This window comes from Notolabrus celidotus, chromosome 10, assembly GCF_009762535.1.
Source record: "Notolabrus celidotus isolate fNotCel1 chromosome 10, fNotCel1.pri, whole genome shotgun sequence".
NCBI classification, from domain to species: Eukaryota; Metazoa; Chordata; class Actinopteri; order Labriformes; family Labridae; genus Notolabrus; species Notolabrus celidotus.
Genome location: NC_048281.1, coordinates 28,206,068 through 28,231,096, shown reverse-complemented (window position 1 = coordinate 28,231,096; position 25,029 = coordinate 28,206,068). Strand labels below are relative to the sequence as shown.

General features: G+C 40.4%; 1 long non-coding RNA gene across 2 annotated transcripts in view; it reads right to left on the bottom strand.

The window, feature by feature from the left end:
* LOC117819839 overlaps positions 1 to 25,029 on the bottom strand; it is a 138,380-nt gene that overhangs the window by 108,008 nt on the left and 5,343 nt on the right. For both annotated transcript variants that reach the window (XR_004632640.1, XR_004632641.1), the window contains exons 2-3: positions 11,648 to 11,852; positions 7,171 to 7,290 (exon numbers count right to left, since the gene is read on the bottom strand). This is a non-coding gene — a long non-coding RNA (uncharacterized LOC117819839). The remainder of the gene's footprint in view (positions 1 to 7,170; positions 7,291 to 11,647; positions 11,853 to 25,029) is intronic.

The following is a 25,029-nucleotide window of genomic DNA, read 5'->3' as shown; positions in this document are numbered from 1 at the left end:
GCGACTTTCAGCCAAACGCATAAGTGGTTGTCAGTTACAGCAGCTGTTGGCTGAAACACAAAAAGAGCCATCGCAAATACATCCTGGTTTATTTTTTCAATATGATGACAAAACATACTCATAAAGTATGTCTTTAACAAAAACCTAAAGGACATTTTCAGTAGCTGTTCACTACGACAACCAGAGACGCATTCGGTTGAAAGTCACCAGTTAACAGGGTTGCTCTTTAAACTGAAACACCGGTCAACTAGTGCTTCACCATCTCAGCAGAGCAGTAACGATCCAGAGGCATTGATAAAGAATTGGATCAATAAGCAGAATGGAAAATGGCATTGGTACAAGAAAATCTTATCAGTTCGCATTCCTGATCCTTCCATTACAATGCATACACTAGAGACAAGCAGGTCATTCTTAAAAACAGAATATTTTGATCCTCAGTGGCATCACTTCAGACCATTCAGGAAGCAGTAGTTCCCTCCACACACAACGGCAGTAATTGCCATGGTACCCGTCTTGTTTGGAGACCAGTTGGGGGTCAAGGGTGAGAGATTACCCTGAAATATTCTCCCTGAGAAGAAATGGCTGCCTGGGTCGTCAGCCACTGCCTGCTCACTGCTTTCGCCTTGAGGCATTCAAATTGACAGGTCTCATTATGTGTGAACTCCTGATATTCCCCTTCGGATTCCGCGGCCTGTCTGTCTCCACCTGCCTGTCCATCTCCTCAACTGCTGCACCCACTCCCTGACAACCACCAGCTCCTGCACTGCTTTTAGACTGGAAACAAGCTGGTGTGTGTGTGTGTGTGTGTGTGTGTGTGTGTGTGTGTGTGTGTGTGTGTGTGTGTGTGTGTGTGTGTGTGTGTGTGGGAAGGCAGTGGCAGGCTTTCTAGCAAGGGCCTAGCTATCTGCTGACAATCTGACAGGGGTCCTCTTGTAAACAAACTGCAACAACCAATGTGATCTAACCTATAGCATTGTACTGCAAATTAGACTCACACCTCACATGCATACACACCTACGTATAAATACGCAGGTGCACACACACATGTAAGCACACACACACACAGACGTGCGCACACACAGAAGTATGATGGTACCTCAGCAGAATCTTAAGTACCTTATGCAAACTGTATGTTTGTTGGGGAGGCACAGGCAGAGCACTGATGAGTGGCTCATTATGGCAACACCAGCACTACACACTGGGTATCGCATAATCAAAGCCTGGGGGTACGTATTAATTATCCTTTTGAATAGTGATGAAATTTTAAAAAGCTTCTCCTTAAGGCTCACATCACGGATAGATGAAACAAAGCGCGGCACAGCTTGCGCGCCCAGGCTCACATGTGTTTTTACATCTGTTCAGGATATTTCAATTTGATGCTCAACAAGCTGAGAGCGAGATTAAAGGATAATAATGTGTCATCCTGCACACAAGCATCTCTTCCAGAGCGAGTAATAGCACATCAGCAGGCAGGCAGGCAGGCAGGCAGGCGGGCGGGTGGATGGCGGGCAGATTCTGGAGGAAAAGCTAGCTAACAGCCATCACAAGCAAAGTCGATGCAGTCACGCATGTGTCTCCTGCTTGTCTCCAGTCAAGGTTGCTGAGGCACTGTCTCTCTCTCGACTGGGAAAAAGAGAATACAGGGAGGAAGGGGAGGGGTTGTTGGGGGGGGGGACTTGTACTGAGATTTGCTTGAAAGAAATATTTATGAGCTAGTTTTTCTTCCTCAAGAAAGCGTTATCTTTAATGAACATGTTTAAAGGTTGTTTCACCATCTATAATTTACGCAGCAGGGCTTCGTCAGGGAAAAGAAAAGAGCGGCTAGTTGCAGTTTGTACGTGTGAATCCCTGATTAGGACGATAAAGAGCATCCTGAACATCTGCTTCAACAGAGAGGTGCGACTGCTTGACACCGCTGCGGCACAAAGAGGGACTCGTGGGACGCAGATGCATTGTGAGGACGAGGGTATTTGTTGGCAAATTGTGTGAGAAGCTGCTGATTGACACTCATTGACCAGAGAAAGAGGTGAGAGAGGTTTTGGAGGCCTTGAATATCAGCATGACTGTCGCTCTCAGGAGAAAGGAAGTGATGAGACGGTGAGAGAGAGAGAGCAGATATGGGACTTTGTGTAAAGCATCACTGTAATGTTATGCTCTTAATAAAACTGATCTTTTACGATATCAAATTGTTTTATGTTTCACAATCCTATTAATAAACCAGTGACCCTTACAGTCTGCAGCTTTTTATCAAACAAAGAGTTGTATCCGTACTTTGAACAGCAGAACAGCTATTGATTCCTAATTAATGATAACCCTAGTTTGAAGTTTCCTATCAGCTTTAAAATCCAGATTTTTAACATTATTATTATTATCACATCATCTATATGATGAAAGAGATGATCATGAAAGTTCTCTCCCCATGAGTGTCTTTTAAAGAGTTCAAAGACTTTAAAACACGCCGGAAATTAAGCACTGCCAAAAACGTGACACACTTACAGAGATTTAAGACATATCCGGTCTTTAAGTAAAGGGTCAATCAACAACATTACTTACTCCTACATTTACCACAATGCAATCAATTGCAACTCTTTGTTTGAACCTTCCAGCTGTCTTCCAAATGTCACTACCAGCATGTATTTCTGATGTATGCTTTCTGATATAATGAGGGTTATGTTATTCATTAGCTTTACGACAGGCTGAGTAGTACTTCCCATGAAAAGTTACCAATTTACTACAGTCATGGGTCATCACTCCAACAGGAAATGGGCTACTTGAAGGTTAGGGGGTACTCCTGCAATTGCTTTTGGGTATATGTAAGGACTTCCATGTAGATCAGTTAATTTGAAGAAATTAAAAACAGTTTAAATCTCTTTTTAAAAAAAATGCAGGGAAGCTAACACTAGGATAACACCTGTACCTAATTAGAGACTAACATTAACATTAGCATACACAAACTGAGTACGCAGTAGTTTAACACCTGTACCTAACTGGAGACTAGGGTTGCAAAGTTGGAAACTTTCCATGGGAAAAAACAGGAATAAACCAGGAATTTACTAAATTGAAGGTTGTCTCTTAATAGGAAACTTAAATATAGTTGGGGAAAATATATTTTAGCATAATCCTGACTAAAACAACCAGATTTCATGCTAGAAAATGCTTTTTTATTTGCATGTTGAATGGAACTTTTTTGGAGGGAGAGGGGCTCTTTGTATTTAACATTTTGAATGGGACTTTGTTGGGATTGCATTTTTTCTTCATTTTTGAATGACACCTTTCCATTAAGTTACCCTCAATTCCCAGTTAATTCCCATAAATTCCCATAATTCCCATGGAAAGTTTTCAATTTGGAATATTTCCAAAATTCCCCAGCTTAACTTCCCATGGAAATTTACTGGACATTTACCAGAAATTTTCAGCCCCTTTGCAACCCTACTAGAGACTAACAATAGCATTAGGTATTATGTTGTGTGTTGGTATTTGACACATTGCTGAATGCAATGGAAGTCTTCATGCAGCAGTGTAAACCTTTTTCTCTCTGGCAGCCCCAAGAAACAGGCTGCATCTTATATACTGGTGTGAGTTATATTCTGGACTTTATGGTAATTCACAGAACAAGATTAAGCTAATGAAAGGTTAGTTAAATGTAACAGGTTGACAGGTGGGTGAAAGCAATAGGAATACTTCACTCAAAGTTGTGAGTAAACAGTGGATATGCAGTGAAAAACACCAAAAGTAACAATAAAGGCATATGGTTGGCGAAGCAGTTTAACTAGCTTAATTTAAAGACATGAATAAGGGTTAGATACTTAAACTTAGTTAGTTTGATCAATTGTTTACCCTTTATCTCCTTACACATTCAATTTTAACTTGTATAAAGAATTTTATAATACAGTCTGGGAAACAATAGCTGCAACTGTATGTCATCAAGGACAACCAATATGGTTACCAATGATATGGATGCTTTTTTGATCGAGTTGGTGTCAGTATTAAAGTGGAAGGTAGTTCACGTGACATAAAAAGACTCAGTTTTGCCCTTTAAATGATGTGTACCAAGCTTTATGAACTATTCATTGTAACTAGCTTAGTAGCCCAACACTCAATTGCAGTCTCACACTTGTGTTGCTCTGATTGGGTTTGGTGTCCAGGGGTATCTGGTTTCTTACTAGCTCCTTGGATATTTAATATGAGAGATTCTAGATGTGCTGTAATGTGCAAATCAAATTAAATAATGCCCATTTGAATTCACTTTAAATCAGCACATTTGGAACCTCCTGAGGTATGATGATGGGGTACTTCAGTGTATTTGACGAGGTTGTGGGGTTACATCAGCCAAATAAGCTTGGGAACCAATTCGTCAGACTTGCAATAATTCTCATCCTTGTGAAGCTCCAGGATTTGTCAGGAAGGTGTTGATCCGACACTGTAATCATTTCTGAGGAGTCATTTTGTTGAGTCGTACTGAACCATATCATACTGAAGGTTTTGTCTTGTCATGCATGAAAACGAAGTTAGGCTAATTTTTGGAAACACCTTTCAATGTTCTGTTTCCTGTGAGGAAAGGTATAACTCACCTGTACGGGGAAAAAGGCTAATTTTCCGTGAGATTTTGAGAACCAGAGTGTTTTCCCTCAAACAGGGAATATGAAAAGTGTTTTTACAGTTGAACAATATGAAAAGTCAAGGAGCCAGCCTTCATGACAACATGCATCAGACCTCCTTTGGTTCAGCGGAGCAGCGTTTGTCTGGATGTCTCCTTCTATGACCAGAGAGGATGATCTAATCGCCTGCTGCTGCTGCTGCTGCTGCTCCTGCACATACACCCTCGGTGATGACAGCACGGGTGAGCAGGTGAGGTCACAGCCAATTGTCACTAATAGGAGCGAGATCAGGCGCGGCACTAGCAACTGTGCAAAAACTCTAACCTTATTATTTACAAAGCTGCACCTCCAACCTTATCAGACTCAAACGCACGCGGCTGAGCGAAGATTATCACAGTCAAAAAAAAAAGAAGAGAGGGGAAAACAAGCTATACTGTAGCTGTCAACATTTCATCCTGTCTGAATTTCTCTTTTACAAGTGCCTCACTATATGTAAACACAAGCACACACCCACACAAAGACGCACGCAAAATACACAAGCAGGGGAAAGTACACACCAAAGCACACACACTGTGATTATTTCCCAGTCTAGGATGTTGGAAAACCTGTCAGACTTTCACAAAGAAAAGCAAATTTATTTATTTATTTGAGTTCAGAGTAATTACAGGCATTACGGTGGTGCTTGGCTGTGACATCTCTTTATAAAATCAGGTTCAGAGTGCGCCAAGTAGAGACGTGCCAGGGAGGAAATGTGACTCTTTTCCTCCTCTAATCTCTAATCAAATTAAATAGGTGAGCACTTTTTTTCCTGCTCCCTCCCCGTCTCCCTCTCCCTCCCTCTCTCTCCCTCCCATCACATGAGACGAGAGAGGATAAGCTTTGCCTGAAACTGCCAAGTGTACATCTACATACCATGAAAAATTCTACTTGTCAGCACTAACTTCCATGATTTTTTGGTCCTGAGGAATTTTTCAATATGACTGCATGAGTACACACACACACACACACACACACACACACACACACACAGACACACACACACACACACACACACAGCAGCAGCAGCAGCAAAAGGAAAACACCAGAGCCAAGAATCCAATTGAAGGTATTTGTTTCCATTTCCGGCTATTTGGCAAAGACGAGACTAGATAAATATGTTATTCCTTCCTGCCGAACACAGTGGCTTCTGTGGAAATATGCTCCTCTTGCCTCTTTTTCTTTGACTCTAAATAATTGAACAGAGAGAGTGGAAGGCCTCTGCAGGGTTCATATTGAGTTTTTTTACCCACTTTCCCCACATCTGTTCCTCTTCCTTTAACACACACACACACATATATAAAGATCCACGCTCGCGCAGATCAGATGACAACACGGCTGTCTGAAAATCCCGCCTTTGAGCTTTTGGAAAGAAAAAAAAAAATAAGCGAGATGCAGGTACAATATGGTCAGACTCCACTGGGTGTGCACATTGCTAACGCTCCTCTGCTAGCACGAGCACCACCAGGCGCCTCAGGGCCCTGACAGAAAAGATATGACACATTTAAAAAAAAAAAAACTAAAAGAGGGGGAGAATAAAAACAACTTCCCCCCATGAAGACGAAAAAAAAATTGCCTGTGTTTTACATCTCTTTTCACAACGACAGCTTCAGGGACAGTTTAAATGCGAGAGACGACGATACTTTGACACTGTCAGCTTCTGACACTGACGTTAGCCGGCGAGGAGTCGCTGCAGCAAAGCGGCCTGCTCCTCTTGTGTTGATCTGTGTGAGTGTGTGTGAAAAGATACAGTAGGTCTTTTGTGTGTGTGACTGGATGTCTAGAGGCCTTTATGATAATGAACACCAGGTCTTCCCCTGCTAAAACATATCAATAAATAAAACATAGGAACTCCTCCATTGTGGTTGATCCGCACACGGAAGACACACGGGCCCCCTTTCAGCTCACTGCCACTTTAAGGGAGCGTAGCGTAGCTGTGATACAAATACACCATCATAAACACTTAAGATGAACAATCCACCTGAGACCCAGAAAGCAGCCCCTTTTATCCACGGTGAAGGAGAAGTATACATAATTAAGAGAGGAAAGTGTAAAGATATAATTGGTACGTTGTTGATAATCTTGATTACCATTATTAAGTAGTTTTAAAGATACATGACTCTGAGCCATATTTAGAGGACCTAACTTATTCATCAGGCAGCTGTTTGCTGTAGCTCTACAGAGAAATGCAGAAGAAGAGGTACAGTAATAACTCATGTTAGAGGAGAGGATTTATTGTTATTTAAGCTAAATTAATCATGTAAATTAAAAGAGAGTTGTTGGAGCTAAAACTGTGAAATGTGCAGCAATTAAAGTGAGCATTTCTGAGGGTGTAATCAAAGAAAAACGGAGTTGACAGCGAGAATTAACACAATCAAACCCGTTATAAATCACTGGCTACATGAAACAACATTTGCGAAACTGCAGCAACACAATAGTGCACATAAGTTCCCCTTTATGTCGTCATAATCTGTGCAGAAATCTTTGTTTCTTTGTGTTTTCGCTCCGCCTGCAGAGGTCACGTTTCAGGTCTTACCCTCAGGTACCAGGTTTCGCTCTCAGGTGCAGCCGACCGTCCGGGGCCCGGCTCCAGCTCAGCTCTGCTCTGCTCAGCCCCCTCAAAGCGTCCTCAGGCTCCACCGCTGCTCTTCAAACACTGCTTGAAACAAACACACAAAAAAGAGGATTAAACATTGATTAGTGAGAAAACATTGGTGGGTGTTTATTTCCAGAGGCAGAACATTTGTAAGAGGGTTTCAGTCAGGAGAAGAAAAATATCCTAATGAGTCTGTAAAAAAGCTTGATTTAGAAACATAAAACGAGTTATTAGTGGACAAATTATCACATATTTTAATCTGCGAAAATCTGTTATTAAGCCTTATTGATCGCTAATTGATAGAAGAAAGTCTTCAAGATACTAGAATGAAAATCAATTACTTCAGATGAGAGATCAAATGCTTTAAAAAGAAAGACAACTTTTGAGCCAGGGGGGCCAAACTGAAAACATGTATATGACTATTTACAGAGAAAAGCATCTTATCACAAAAGACTGATTCCAGCATACTCAGGTGATGAATTCATGTTTTTGTCTTTATTTTAACTTAAAATCAGACACTTCCTCAATAAGTCCAGTCATCAGTTATAACCACAGCAGTGCAAACTTGTAAGAGCAGAACATCCAAGTGGCAAAAGACACAAAATTCACCTTGTACGTCATATATCATGTACTATACACCCAAACACAAGCATTAAAGGGTGTTGAACATATCTGATTTGGGCTTGAGCCTTTGTGGTGATGCTTGTAATCATAGTCATACTGCCCTCCTTTGGTGAAAAGTCATATTACAACAACTGTGCAGAGGGGTGACTTAGTAATGGCATCCCAGTTTGACTCAGAGTGGTTGAGGGGTTGTTTGAGTTAGTTACAGACGAAAGTAGAGAAGTTTGTCTCACTATCTGCATAGCATTACACAGTTTAACTTCCTGCACCTTGATCCCTGTGGAACATGAAGCGGACATCACGTTTAACAAGTCTGAGTTTATTCAAAGTTTCCATCTAAAGTTGAATCTCATCTGTTCTCCTTTCTTCTGTTTCAATCTCAGCGTCTGACAATTGACAACTCTGCTGTGTAAGTCAACATTAGCAGTGGGTAACATATCAAAATTCTGCTTCATTGTGTTTGCCAATATTGATGAATTTCAGTTTGTGGTTTTTCTGCGTCCCCTAAGGCGACATTACAAAACACATATCTGAATGTAGTCATCACTGGAACGTCACTCTCAATTAGTTTAAGAGCAGTTAGCCTTTTCTCTTCTGTCGATTAATGTGGGAAAACAATGATCACATTACCGCTCAAACTGCTCGCATTACACACATGGTTGTCATTGAGGGTGAGGAGATTTAATACGCCATATATTCAAGCTCATACTCCTCCTTAAACTGTGGGACTGAGTGGTTTGACACCCTGAAGAGTGTGATGAAAGAGAAACTGGAGGCACTTTGTGAAGATTTTTAAATATCATGATGATGGAAGAACTGATACTTATCAATAACTTATCTTGTATTGTCTCTGATTGATTACATTCAATTTAAGAGGGGGTATTTTCTATTTGTGATAATCTATCTTTATAATCTTATTTTGAAGTGGTGCACTTTCTAAAGACAAGACTACATGATATTTCAGTGCTGTAAGAAAGCAAAAGAGAAGCAGCATTTCTTCCAATAGCTCCCCATCAGTGTCATAAATGCTCTTTGGACTAATGTTGCACTAATGTTGAGCTACAGCATTGTGTCATATGGCTGCATCCCATAATGCACTGCAAGATCTATGCATTCACAAAGTGGTTTGGGCACATTTTTCTACAGAGCACAACAAAAGCAGGTTAATCAATTACAATATTAAAAGAGGGTCTATTTATTGTGTTTCCACTTAATGTGACTGATTGGACCTCTTTCCCCAGACTGTGTGGGATTGTTTCATCCACCTGTTTAGGTGGCACAGCTCATGTTATCATCATTCTAATAATAAGTGCATCTAGTTGAATGATTTTGCATAATCTCCAGGACAGCTCCGCCCAACTCCAATATGTGAGGAGGTATTAGTAAGCAGAAGTGAGAAGACCTGCGCAGATGTGCAGAGCCTTTTAAAAGGTGTCTTCTATTGTTATCAGTTCCTCCAATGGAAACATGCAACACGGACACATCTGGAAGAAAAAGGGAATACTAAATATTTTACACCTTTGGTCTTGTTTTTCATCATTTTGAGAGATCATTCATGAAGATTATTTCTGTCACAGTCCATCAGAATGAAAGCCAAAACTGCAAAAGCTATCACTGTATTATTACTGTGTCTGTATTTCTGGGTTGCAGAAGATTTACAGAAAGAGACACAGTGACCAGAACAACAGTTTTGCACGCTTTGTAGAGTTTGCACAGTCATAATGTCAGTTATAAAGCGTCAATGCTCTTTATTTAAAGCTCCTGTGAGGAACTTTTGTTTTGTGTTGATTTTGGTGCCCCTGTTGGCAAAGATGTACCACTTAGAGCTTTGCTGATCTTGTCCTGTACATGCCAAGGTAGCATCTCACAAAAATATTACCCTGCTTTCTTTAAACATTCAAATGAGTCACTAATTGTGAATCTTTGCTGTTGAAAATGTAAAAAAAGAAAGTCTGTTTCTTCAATGTGCCGCCTATTGTCTAGTCTGACACCTACCCCTACCTTTGCAGTGGTATCAAGCATAAACAGTTTAAATAGAACAAATGTCAATGTTGCTGCTGATTGTCCTGTTTGCTTTTGTAGGTCATGAAGAGACATCAGTATTCATTTCAATCAGTTCTCAACCAGTTAAAAAACTCCTCACAGGAGCTTTAATAGCATGTTTTATAAGGTTGAATTAATTTGTGTAAATGTGTTTTTCCTGCATGTTTAGACTTCAGGCATCGTGCATTTACAGGCAACATGCATGTGTAAAATCAGGCTAACAAGTTGAACTGCTTTGTAAAACCTGCTCTAAAAGCCTGAGAGAAATCTCCTCCAATACATATCTACCATATGAGAGTGAGGGCCTGTCACTGACTGTCACAGGAGGTGGATGTGTGACTTTATGAAGGCATGTACTGTGGACTTTAACTGGAGCTGCACACACAGAGCCATCAACTGGCAGCACCCTGCTTGCAGCAGTTAGTGGTGAACTTTATGGGAAATGTGGTGCTGATTTAATTGTGCATCTGGTATTAGACAGAGGCAGGCGGTCATGTGGCCCATACAGTGGTTTAATTTGTTAATGGTTGTTATGCCAAGCAATTAACTTTAAAATGATGTGTTGGCATAAAGAAAACTATGGATACTTAAAGGAGAATGGATCCTGGAGCTCATGTCACATAGTGTTGGCTCTACATCTACATCATGAAAGCTTCAGGTAGATGCTCAGTATTCTTCTCCACTCTGTCCTTTTCTGCCATTTTTGCTGTCAACTCAAAAACAAAGATTCAGAATTAATAGAGTGTATATTTATTATAGTAATGGTTTCATTTCTATGCACCGTGACTTGGATCACCCGCATGAGGGATCTCCAAAATTATGGAAAACAAGACTCAGTAAAAAAAAAATACTTTTCCTTTTTTCTTCCTGGATTCTGTTCCCTAAATTTCCTTGTATTTTCAGCACATTAGATGTGAGCTGGGGTGAAATTTAGGGATTGAAGCGTGCAATTGGTTGCAATAACAAAATTTGCAAGGGGGTAACCTTAAAGACATATAATCCCCTTGTTTTGCAAGGACTCAGATGTACTTCTGAAATCTGGAAGAAGTTATAACCATTGCTAAAGGTGGAATTATATTCATTCATATGTGTACAAATGACCTCACAGTTAAAGCTGAGCAGTATTTAGAAGAGGTCTGCCCTTGGAGTGTTAATACTGAGCAGGTTAAGTCCCATTTATAGCATATAAATGGTAATAATCCACCATGCTATGATGGTGAAAGCAGCTATTTTAAAGTGGTTATTAAGTGTGAGAAGAATGAGAGAAAACCTGACTTACATCCTGGCCGTGCTGGTGAAAACGTTGGACTTTGTGTAGCCGTGGAGAGGCCTGACTAGAATAATGAGTGCCTGACGTCTGGGAGGCAGGCTGAGGGTAGCTGATTCAAGAAAGCGGCCATGTTTAGGATATTGCAATGATTGAAACCAGATGGTACAGGGAAAACACACACTTTTCATTTTTCATTACGCTCTCATTTGGTGAAAGACGTCCTTTAAGACACAATGAGTACGAGTCTCAGAACAAGTTCCCTGCAGTGGAAACATTAAGAGTGAAATCCTGTTTGTAATTAACCTGGCAACAAACGAGTAGGCCCTGATGAAAAACGAGCAATAAATCAGGCAAAGTTCATTCTCCTCAGTGAGTGAATCAAAAGCCTGGACATGAACAGGAATCTGTCAGGAGGAACATGCTGGAAAAGAAGCCTAAAACCCTGTTACACCCGTGTAATGTGTATGCTAGTGCACATACAGAAACGCTCCCTCAGGGCCAGGAAGATGGTTTGGCAGGGGATCACGAGGAGCAGGTCAACACGAGGAGCCAGGCGAAGGCAAGGCGAAGGCAGAGGAGTCAAAAGCAAACCCGGAGAAGTCTTTGAATCCGGTGGAATTCCTCTCCTCCTCCTCCTCCTCCTCCTCCTCCTCCTTCACGGCTCCTCTGGGGAGGCGTCAGGAGCCTGTGGAGAGAGCGAGGTAAGACGGGGACTGTCAGGAACAAAGCTCCAAATTCACATGATATGTTTAGCTAAAAGGGTGAAAGAGAAATGAATCAAAGCTTGGCGGGATCAAAGAAACGCAACAATAAAGTCAAGGCGGTTGCCATGGGACCAGCAGGAGATGCATATCATTTATAAGTTGTTCTCGGGCTCTGTCAGATGTGGAGGGAATTGATTGTTATTGTTTGGAGGATGATCTGCTGCTGGAGGGGGTTAAGAGCAAGGGTTATCATCGCACAGTGAGAGGAAGATATCTCCTCGCTTGTTTTTAACAGCACACGCCTGTGATCCGTGTCAGAGGCCACCGCCGGAGCACCTTCAACTCACGATAACAGACAACCAGACAGACACAAAGACAACTTTGTCAACCCCATAAATATCTCGCCGGCACCAGCCATTGATAGGCTAAACATTTGTTTTGCATCTTACACTGTCAGAGGTTACAATCATTGTAAGTGTTTGAATGTGAAATCAAATAGACTTAAGCTGTTAACTGGAGACTTTCATTTCCCTTCATGCAGAGTACATTTCAAAAGAACAACTGCATCAAGGAACATTTTGTTGTTATTTTGCAGTTTTTAATTCTTTAGCAGGCAACTTGAACTCAATTACAAACAGACCAAAGCCTCACGTTACCTGATTGGTATTCAGCCCAACAGAGAAAATATTTTTAGGCACCAAAATATAAAATCATCAATCTTTAAAGCCACTGTAAGGAGTTTTTAACCAGTTATAAAACCAATTAATGGTAAAGCCTCTTTATGACCAAACCATCAGCAACAGCACCCAGTATAACTACAGTGTATCTTCTGAAGTCTGTAACTACAGAAGCCCTAAGTGGACATACATCCATACATGTGTAATTTTAAGTTGACCTCCACTTATTTTACTCTGTACTTCCAGATTAATCTATTGTATCAGGAAAACGAGCATTGCTGTCTAGGGTTGGGCATTTCAAGTCAAATAACTATTTGATAATCATTGACATCTATTCGACGATTAGTCCAATAATCACCCACTACGCACGCACGCACGCACGCACGCACGCACGCACGCACGCACGCACGCACGCACGCACACACGCACACACACACGCACACACACCTGTCCCATTAACAGCCCATTTGTGTGGCAGTTGCGTTAATCAGCAGCAGGACGAGGTGCTTGTCAGCGTCTGTCTCGATCTTTACATCAGTGTTTCTGTAACGCAGCGGCATGGTGTGTGTGTTTACATTTTACAGCCATGCTCAGTCTCTGGAAATACATGTCTAGTAGTGTGAGATTCAGAAATGGAGAAAATTGCTGCGACTGTCACTAATGTTTTCTTCTTCTTGTGCTATTTAAGGCAGTTAGCATTCTTCTTCTTCTTCTTCTGTTTGCTAATGCGGTTAGCAAACAGCTTTAAAACGCTCACCGTCTGGTGGGAATACCGTATTACAACCTTATTTATACAGTCTATTATTACAACCAGGCACCGGTAAAAATGATGAAAAATTGTATATAATATTTGAATATTCGAAAATCATTGCACATCCCTATTGCTGTCCAGTGTTGAGCAGGTTATTAGGAATAAGTAGGGGCGCTGTTGACCTATCAGTCTTAGCTAGCAGGCAATGGTCCTCACTGCAGCGGTCGTGTGTTCAACTCCCAGCCTCAACTATTGGCTGCATGTCTTCCCCCACTCTCTGCTCCCCACATTCCCAGTCTCACTTCAGCTGTCCTATAAATTAAAGGGGAAATTGCTCCAAAAATATAACTTAATAAATAAATCAATAAAGATAGTAAACAGTTAAAATGACTAATTTTTACTATTAAAAAGTCACTGAATTACTGAGTTATTTTATTATAAAAGTAATTATTTTCTTGGGAGAGTTACTTCATCGTTCATCGTTAATGTAACCTGCCTCTCGTCTCACCGGTATTTCGCTGATTAGTTCTCTGAAAGCAGCCGACTCAGCAGTCAATACGTGAAGCATGTCAAAAAAAACAAGAGGTTAACAGGAATATTAATCTCATCTTGCAAACATTTTTCAATGTACAGGAGCAGTTCAGCAAAGAGGGGAGATTCACTGTTTTGTCCACAGGGGGCGCCAATATCAACACAAACAAAAAGTTTCTCAATGGAGCTTTAAAAATTCTTCCTGTCTCGTCACTGAAGGCAAAAAACAAATATATTTCTCAGACTCAATGTACTCTAAATCCTTAAGTGACCATGGCAAATCACAAACAGCAATGTTTCCGGTTCAAGTCCCTCCAGGCAGGGAACATATGTTTCATTCTTTCTCCTTCATTTCCCTTCATATCCGGGCTGTCTGTAATGAAAACAAAAACAAATACCTGGAGAAGAAAAGAAAAACCTTACATGAGACTAGAGTACTACACATGTTTTCAGGTATTATGTTGAATTGGTCTGAGATCCCGAAGAAAACTCTTCAGGACGATACAACCATGCTACAGGTGAGTGGGCTTAGGTTTTAAACAAGACAGTGACACTAAATAAGAGTATATCTGAAAAAATGTAATTAACAAATAAACTGACATTTTAGAAACATAAAAAGCATTCGTACTCACAGAAGACTGAATTTTACGATCGCAATAGATTAAAAGTTATATTGACATCCCTCAAATCTCTTTATTCACTGTAAATATCAACATTATTGAACAAAAAAAACATAATAATATACAAATTTGCCTTTCAAAAATGACAAAACTTGTGTTGGAGAATTTATTTTGACATTTTTGTTTTTAGTAAATTAAAGCTCCTATGAGAAACTTTATGTGTGTGTTGATTTTGGCGCCCCCTGTGGACCCAAAAGTGATAACTCTTATCTCTTTGCTTATCTCGTGTTCATGTGTAGGTTGTGTCTACAGACAAAATACCTCATCCTGCTTGCTTTCAAAAGTCTTATGTATCGGTCAGAGTGAATATTTGCTGTGAGAAAAGTAATAAAAGGTTTCCTTTATTAAACTGTAAATCCCCTTAACTTATACCAACCCCCTCGCAGCGAATACAGGCATTAAAAATGACAAGTCAGTCTTTTTGTTGATGGTCTGATGGTTTGCTTTTGTCATCAGGGGGCCTCACTGTTAATTTCAGCTTGCTTCATAACCAGCTGAAAACTCCTTATTGTAGCTTTAAAGTTATTTTAAATAGTCAAATTATGTGAAAACTTTATTTTACTGTCTTATTCAAAACTATCAGATTGATGGTTAAAAATTGTGACTTACCATATTGACCTGAATACAAGATGTTTTTAATTATTCTGAAAAAAGTGGGATCATCTTATATTCAAGGGTTTAGTAATCATGCCCAGACAGTGGATCTCATGAAACTCATCTGTAGAGTGAGTGTAACCCTCATGGCTGTGACCAGACACCACTCAACACTACGGTGTCAAGAGGATGAAAGATGGAGAGACATGGTGACCACATTATGGTAGCACAAAGTAAGACAAGTTAATCAACAACTGAGGTGGAGTTATGATGCCTTATGTAAGATAAAGCAACACAGCAGAGACTTAAAAGAGGTATCAAAGAGCCAGGAGATACTCTGCCACCTAGTGACATGCCTGAAGATGATGAGTAAGTTACTGAAAAATGGAACGACGGTATGCCTGTTACCAGACCCATCATCAATCGGAGGGACTGCAGGTTGTCTAAATCATTACAGCGTCTAAATGCCAACTTTGGTGCTTTGTTTACACATGTGATCATTTTTGTCACATTTAACTGTGGCAAATTAATTCTAAGACATTGAAAACATAACTTTATTTAAAAGCTTTTAATTACATCATCCTATTCAATATGTCTGCGCAATAAAAAAATTTTAAATAAAAATTGTTTTCCCTATAAAAAACAAGATTCTGTCTTCAAAAAGTGTTTAATCAGGGTAACCTTATATTCTGGTAAATACAGTATTATCACATAACACAATTTGTATCTAAATTATTTTAATTTTATCCTAATACTTGTTTAAAAATGTCTCCTCTTGGAACATTTAGGCTTCCATATAATTATATCACACCATATTTCTGAATAATTACTTAATATCTACTTGTGTCTGAATTACTGAGAATTAATGGAGTTTCTATTGGCCCACACGCCTCCAGAAAAGCAGCCAATGTGATTGACATGACAGTGGAGCATGTCATTAAATTTTTTTAGTATATGCCTGTTAGTGTGTGCATGTGTTTTTCTGCCTGCCTGCGTGTGTGTGTGTGTGTGTGTGTGTGTGTGTGTGTGTGTGTGTGTGTGTGTGTGTGTGTGTGTGTGTGTGTGTGTGTGTTGGTGCTCGTGCAGAGATGAGACCCGTCTGTCTGCTGCTCTCTCAGATTGCACCCATGAGAGATCCCAAAATAACAACAAAGAGCCCTCAGTGGGTCGGATGAAAGCCCTGTCACCAACCATTTCAGCACAGAGAGTCTCCTCCCCTACTGTATCTCTGAATGACACCTCACACATCACATGGAGACAGGAAGGGGAGACAGGCGCAGGATTTGACCGCAACAAATATCTCCATATGTTAATGAGGTTGTTGTTGGCTTTTAGCAGAGGCTAAATGGATCCTGGGTGTAAACTGAATGGTGCTGTTTGCAGTTTTGCAGATGATGTTCATATTTTCTTTAGTTTGGTAAAAGAAGTTAAGAGTTATGAGGGATTAAAAACACAATCAAAACATTTATGCTATGATCATTTTTGTTTACAAATAGTTCCAGATTCCATTTAAATACACACATTTGTTGCCTTTAAACTCTAAAGTGAGGAGACTGATACCATCATTCATGATTATTCTGTTTGCATGCAGCGTAATCCAGGAAACTGTGCTCCGACCTGAAGTAATGAGCTGATCAGCCTAGCTTAGCATAAAGACTTGAAACGAGAGAAAACAGCAACTATTGCTCTGTCTGAAGATTTAAATAACACCTTCTGACATTTCAGCCACTTTTTAATTAGCAAAAAAATGAAAGAAATGAAAGTTTTATCCGTTCTTTAACCAAAATGTTAAATAACAAATGATGTCTTGTTGATTCCTTTCATTCCCTAAAGCTCAACCTCAGTAAACTCTGTACTTTCAACCCCCCTGCAGTTAACAAGCAACTTGCATAGACAGGGAGGCATTACTCAAAACTGTTATTTACCACAAAAAGTGATGCTGTTTACAGAGAATGACCTGCTGTTACTATCCTGGTGTTATTGTCCCCATAAGGGCAAGTAAAACAAGGCAGACTTACTCATGTCACTTCAAAAGAAGAGTGTTTTACTAACAGATGTAAAGGAACAGGTATATGTGGTATGCAGCTAAAGCTAAGGAGGCAATTAGATTAGCTTAGCATCAAAACTGGAAACAAAGGGAAACAGCTAGCATTGCTTAAATACGTTTTTAATGATGTCTACAAAACCTCTGATGTTTCTTTATATTCATATCTTTTTAAAGTTTGTTAAATCAACACAAACTGAAAGGATGAAAAACCCAGAGTTGAGTTTTCGTTTGTTTGTTGACAGGAGATATCTTGCTGTGAATCCTGTAGTCTTGCTGTCGCTGTAGGTGAACAAGCAGAGACTGTTTGAGTCACAGTGTCAGCTGTTATTCACTAAAACAAATGTAAAGGAACAAAGTCAGTTTCGGTCTGTGGCTAACTCTAGAGAACAATTAGCTGTGCTCTTACATGGAAAATGAATGTAAGTGGCATAGCATAATCACAGGCAAGTAGCATCAGAAATAGGTTTATACTAGGGATGGGCAATGATTTTCAAATATTCAAATATTCAAATATTCGTTCACTTAGCAAAAATAGAAGAGTTACTTAGAATATTTTCTCATTTTAAAAGTACAGTTTTCATCGTTTATACCGGTGCCTGGTTGTAATACGATATTCCCGCCTTAAAGCTAGGGTTGGTAGCCATGGAAAACTAGCATGAATTTGAATGTAGCATTTCCTCAGGGCTCCGTCTAACCCCTCCAAAGCTCCTCCAAAACAACGCCCCCGCTCATATGCACAAGCGCCACTGCTTCGCGACCATATGATGGTGACTGATTCAAAACCGGTCCTCAGAACATCATTTCAGTTTTGCACTACATCAACTCATGCCTCACTAAGCGGTAAGAAAACACCAAAACATTATCATAGTGAAAGTTAAAAACACAAACAAACATCAAATGTAGGCTTTGCAGGTGGCGGGCAGAACGGCAGGAAGGGATTTGATTGGTTTCATAATTTGGCTCCTGATGGCAGGGATTGGTTGGTGTCTTCCCAGGTTTACTCCGGCTGTAGATAGCAGCTTTTTTTTCACTCTCTTTTAAGAACACATTATGTATTGATTGCCATCGGGACATGAAGATCATTTTAACCAGTATAACAAAAAGTGTATCTAAATCTGACTACCAACCCCAGCTTTAAGGCTGTTTGTACTACACACGTATTTCCAGAGACTGAGCATGGCTGTAAAATGTAAATATACACGCCACGGCGCGTCATAGAAACACCGACATAGAGATTGAGACAGACGCTGTCAGTGCCCGCTACTAGGAGCACCTCGTCCTGCTGCTGGTTAACGTGACTGCTACACAAACGGGCCGTTAATGGGACAGGTGTGTGTGTGTGTGTGTGTGTGTGTGTGTGTGTGTGTGTGTGTGTGCGTGTGGGGGGGGTGATTATTAGAATAATCGGCGAATAGATGCCAATGATTATCGAATAGTATTTTGGCTTGAAATGCCCAACCCTAGTTTTTATACACATACTAATTTAGCATGTATGTTCTATAATTTTGCTAACTCAGCTAGATTGTAACAATATCGAGCAGCTCTCCCTGGATTAGCTTGCTAGCTAGTAGCAGAACTTTATATACGTGTTCCTTTTATTATCGCCTGGAGAGGAACAACAAATTGCCTCCTGTAAGTCACTAAAGAGGGACAAAATTACTAATAGAATGGGGCGCTGGTGGCCTAGCGGTCTAAGCGCCCCACATACAGAGGCTACAGTCCTCGTTGCAGGGGTTGCCAGTTCGATTGCCGGCCGGTCGACTATTTCCTGCATGTCTTCCCCCACTCTCTACTCCTCATACTTCCTGTCTCTCTTCAGCTGTCCTATGGAATAAAGGTAACAAGCCCAAGAAATATAACTTAATATAACTAAAATTACTAATAGATGTTTTCTTGATTCTTAAGAATATCCTCTGTGCAGCATGTGATAAAGTGTCCTCTCAAACAGGAAGTGAAAGGTATTACTTCATGAAGTAACGGTTTGTGTTTTGATCAAAGTCAAAATTTCAGTTTGTTATGACTGTTCAAACAGGAGCTCCTCTGGTTCTTACCGATGTCCTGAACATCCTGGTCAGACGTACAGTGACATAGAAAGTTATTCTAAATGTAGAAAACTTTACTTTCTATGACAGCTTGCATTAAAATGCTGATGTTAAAGGAGGATGCCACCACAGAAATGGCGGTTTTTCGAACTTCCAGTGATTAGTCAGATAGAGCATAGACTGTATAAAATATGGACGTAGTATCCGTGACGCCGCCCATCTGTTCCTGAGCGCTGTTTTGAAGCCAATTGACGGCGGCAGCCATATTGGAAATGTGGAACTCAACCAGGCAGAGTGTGACGTAAAGGGGCGGAGTTTGAGCCTCTTGGCCAATAGCTATGTGTTCCCGACCAGGAGTCTGGTCAGTCTTGTCCTTATTTGGGCAAAATTCACCCCCCGTACAGTGTGTGCTGATAGAGAGATTAGCTTCGTAGAGCCAAGCCGTTTTTGAACCAGGCTGTAAACATGTTTATTAATGCTGCAAAGATCGCCTTTTTCCCATTCATGTCTATGTGGTTTCCAGTCTTTCTGCAGCCAGCCTCAAGCGGATTCTCAATGAATTGCAGTTTATAACACTTCCGCAAGGGCTTCATCGTTTGAGACCGGAGGTTGCCGCTTGGTCTAGAGGTAGATGAGGTGCGTCATTGTTCACTTCCTTTATATATTTACTTTTTTTAGTTGAATACTTTCCTTGGAGGCCTTTAAAACAACTACTTTCTGTTATACAATTGTTGTTTGTGCATTAAACAAACACGTATGGACAAAATGTTTCTCTAAAGAGTGGAACTGTTGCTTTAAAGCGTCTAACTGAAACAAATGAAGAGCTGTTTGGTAATCCGAGGCACCGAGATGAAAAGCAGCTATAAATCGAGAACAAATATCTGCTGAATCACAGAGTACAACGTGTGTATATATCACTAATCTGATACACCAGCATAAAGCCACGTTTCATGAAAAGTAGCCTTACTCTTTTAAACAGTCCCAATCCTCTGTGAAAATCCCTCCATGTTCTACAACTGATGTCAGTCCAAAAAACTACAAACAGCCGAGAAGGACTCCATTGTTATTTCTAACTGGTAGAAGCCCCGAGGTTATTTTTCCTCTGCCTTGAAACAAATCAATGAAGCACAACTCACTTTGAACAATCGCACATTTGCTGAAATCAGATGTGGGTTGAGGAGCCAGCCATCATCGCGCTTATTCTGTTTGTTGACAGAGGAGGCCCTTTGATAAACAAGCCGGTTCTTTGAAACAGGTGCCCGAGCATGAGTTCAGTTTTGAGAGGCAATTCAGGAAAAAACTGTCTGATTAGAGAATGTTTGTTATTCCGCATGCAACCATTTGGATTCTGTGTATCCTTCCCAAAGTCATAGAGAGGCTTTGGGTATAAACAATGATGCTGTTTATTTTTTTGACTGAGATGACACAAGAGTTTGACATGGATATTAGCAAAAATTCAAATATCTCAGCAGGAAAGTTGTCTGTCCTCTGCTGTCACTTTGATGCGAGTGTCAACAAACAACGGAAGAGAAGAAGCTCTGCATGGAAGTGTTCTTTGGTCAACGTTGCCCTCTAGTGGTTGCACTGGAAGTTGCATGAAACTCAAAGCAAGTGAAGAGAAAACCCGAAATACTACATGGAACGAATCTTTGCACTTCTATTACATCACTTTATTTTGAAGAATGGATCGACCTCTCATGTGAAATGTGGAAAAAGTGAGCACATGCTGTGTTTTTGTACAACAGCAAACACAACACAGAGTCCCCCTTGGTTCCCAAACACAGCTTATCCTCCCTATCAACATGTGGAAGTGTTTTCAAAATCCCTATCTACTAGCAGCAAATGGTCTTAAATCAGTCATTTTAATATCAAAGCACTTAACACTAGAATGATGATTACTTGCAGGTGGATATCCGTGCTGCTTGTCAGGACTGCATTTGAAGAAAATGACTGAGCTCTTATCCGACACGTACAGTACAGCCAGTGTTCAATGGGCAAGATCACATTACAGAAGATTACTTTGGAGTTTGAGCAATTTTCCCAAATTACACTGGCCTTTGGTCTCTGCTAAACTTGATTGACTTGAATGGTTTTCATTAGAAAGACTCTGCAGAGGGCTTTGTGTGTTGATGCTTGTACACAATAAGTCGAGGCATTCGAGGGTGAGTGGGTGCAGATGGGACACGGGAATTGAGCGGGTATGCAAATGCTTGCAGGGGAATGCTCTGTCATGTTTTAAAAGAACACAGACTCATGCTTTGATTTGTGACTCATCCGAATTTTACAATTTGCAAGACGTCACTAAGATTTATTTTCAAAAAAACTGATCCGTAAATCCGTACTGATCCGTATTGAATTTATTGAACTAATAAATTCTTTCACAATCACTCTGGGGGAGAAGTTTTGACGCCTCCCAAATGTGTTCACAATACAACAAACCTCTCGTGGTCTAAACCCATTGCCATACTTGAACTTCAGACCACCCTCCCCCTGTCTCTCCTTGTCAAACGAGTGAAATCTGAGTAATAAAAATCAGTTAGATGTCACAATAAGCCTGAGCTCAGACTGACAGGAAAATAGCCCTGAATAACACAACCACCCTTATTACCATTCTAGGAAAATACTCAGAGAGGGGTCCAAAATGAAGACTTCTCCTGATACACTTTCAGTGTCAGAGGGAATAAGAGATATTTATCCTGGCCAGAGATATTCCCACACTCCCATCAGATGCTTTTATACACTGCCTTAAAACTCAAACCCAGCAGACAGCTTAGAAACTGAGGGTTAATTCAAACGCTTCAATGCACCTCTTCACCATGCATATGAAACAGCAATGATTGCTTGCAGTCTTCATGGTCACACAAACTTTAATCATGATAACTTTCTGTCTGTAACATGTTTAAATGATCTCTTTAAAACCCCTTCTGCTCGGTCACTGGAAAGATTTACAAACTCTGAAAGTCGTCTTGAAAAATCTGCAGGTTTGTGACGCCACCTTGAGGACGTTTGATGACACAGCAAGGAGATAAAACACTGCGTCTCTTTCAACTGCAGAATTCATGTCTGGGTTTCATTTATCAGAGTATTCTTTCTGCATGAAAGACTCCGTTTTGTTATTCATGAGCATTTCGTGTGACTTGATCTCCTCTCTTTTTCTAAAGCTTTAATCTCTTGGATTATCTCTGTCTTTTTAATTAATTACATCATCTTGCATCTGTGGTCCTCGGTCTCAGAACATGTTGGGTTCTTATGATCTCTGGGTTTGTTATGTTGGTTGGGCTTTGGGTTCCTCTGCTGTTGGTCTTCTTAGTTTTATTCATTTATTATTTTGCTTTACTTTATGTACGCTTTAGCTTGCATATCAAAGCACTTTGTGAATCCTTGGTTTTAGGGGTGCTGTTTCAGTAAAATTATAATCATAAAGTTCTTATCATGTGACTTCCTGGTTATCGAGCACCCTTTTTAGTTGTTTTGAGTGTCTGTAGTCATTTAGATATCTTCATTTGTGTTTCATGTTTATGTTTTATTCTCTTTGAAGTTGTTTGTGTGTTTCTTTGTGGTGGTTTGTGTGTCTTTGTGGCTGTCTTGTAAAGGGTCTTGGCTTTTTCTGACTGGGGGGCTCTGACTCATACAGGGGAGGACTTGAAGCATGTACAGACACAGGTAAATATCATGTGTTTAACCCTTTCTGTCTCAACTAATCATATCTACTTTGATTACATTGAAGTATCATACAAACACATTTCCTATAACATGAAAGTGTTGAGTATTTTCTTTTACAATTTAAAGAACCATGAAAATATGCAACATTTAAATAAGTTTAGTCTGTTACAACCAAGCGGCAAACTCCGGTCTCAAACGATGAAGCCAATGCGGAAGTGATATAAACTGCAATACATCGAAAATCCGCTTGAGGCTGGCTGCAGAAACACCGGAAACCACATAGATATGAATGGGAAAAAGACGATCTTTGCAGCATTAATAAACATGTTTACAGCCTGGTTCAAAAAACGGCTTGGCCCTACAACGCTAATCTCTCTAATGGCACACACTGTACGGGGGGTGAATTTTTTCTAACGTGACGGTTAAGAAGATATTAAGATTATGAGTTTTGCCCAAATAAGGACATGACTGACGTGACTCCCGGTCGGGAACACACAGCCATTGGCTAAGAGACTCACACTACGTCACACTCTGCCTAGTTGAGTTCCGCATTAACAATATGGCTGCTGCCGTCGATTTGCTTCAAAACAGCTCTCAGGAACAGATGGGTGACGTCACGGATACTACGTCCATATTTTTTACAGTCTATGGTTACAACCAAGCATGCCGGATACGGCCCTGGTGGTGAGGCTTTCAGCAGTGTGACTGCCCCCTGGTGGCTGGCTGCAGTATAGGTAAAAAAATCCATCTGGGAGCAGTCAAACTTTAAAAAATAAATACACGTCGTACGAATGTTTCTCACATCCGTATGCTGTGGTGATATGTAGTTAGTATTTGACTGTTTTGTGTCCAAGGCCTCTTTTTCCTGAAAAGTTTATTTTTCGTTAGTTATTAGAGTTTAAAAAACGGGGTTTTACTTCCAGGTTTCCTTTGATTCACAGCCGCCGTAGAACGAAACTTCAAAGAGCACACAGCGTCTTGTGACGTTACGCTGTAGGGCGGAGCTTATTACAAAGGCTTCACAGGCTCTGGCTGCACAATGGCTGCGCGCAGGAGCGGGATTTTTTGGCTTCAGAACTGTACAACGGGAAGAGGCGGAGCAACGCTGTCCATTTTTATTTACAGTCTATGGTTACAACACAGTCGATTTTAGCACAATCCTGCCGTTGGAAAGACAAACAGACATCTTAGTTTAAGATTTAGGGATGGCACCTGAGGTGGACAGTTAGATTTCAAGAAGGGTGATTTGGCTAATCCAACCGTCATCATTAAGCCCCCTGAGGTTAGTTTTAGATTAACCAACACACACTTTCCAAAAAGCTTGACAGAGATGTCTGCTGCATTAACTGAAATAATTTAATCAGATTAAACTCCGGTTGACTTTTCCAGTGTGAAAAACAAAAAACAGGCAAATGCAAAAGTTAAACTTTATGATTTAAAATGTGGTCGGAAAACTGTTCCTCTCCACCATCTAACCCAAAAAACTGAACACACTGTCACACTGTCTGTATAAATGCTCCATTCTATTGAACTGTACTATTTATTTTAATGTGTGCTGCTGACCTCTTGGCCAGGTCGCCCTTGTAAAAGAGGTCTTGATCTCCATGGGTTCTCATCCGGTTAAATATAGATTCAATAAGATTAAATCAAATAAATCACAGCACCTTTAAAGGCTACCTATCAGCGCTCTCATAGTCACAGGCTTCAGGAGGAGCATGAACGCATCACACACATCCACAAACAAGCAGCTCAGATAACCATAAGGTAGGTTCAAGTCTATTCATCACCAACCCAGGGTGAGCAACCAGAGTTAACTCAATTAACATCCATACTTCATCATTGAAACATTATAAATTAAACTCAAATATTACTCTGACAAATTTCTGTCCTAAACACAAAGTTTGAATCTGGCACAAACAAGGAGAAAATGCCACCCTTCTTGACACACCCCTGGTTTTGAATCTCTTTGTCGTTGTTTTTGAGTTGTTATTTAACAAGTTTCATAAACCTTTTCGCTTGTTAAGTGTTATATCTGATGAGTTTTTAATGTTTTTTCTGCTTGTTTTGCATCTTACTGGTCTTGTTCAATCAAGCTGTTGTCTGTTCCTGTGTAGAGGTGTACAGCCTGGTGACACTAAAGCAAATCAGTGCACTCATATTACATCATAGCGTG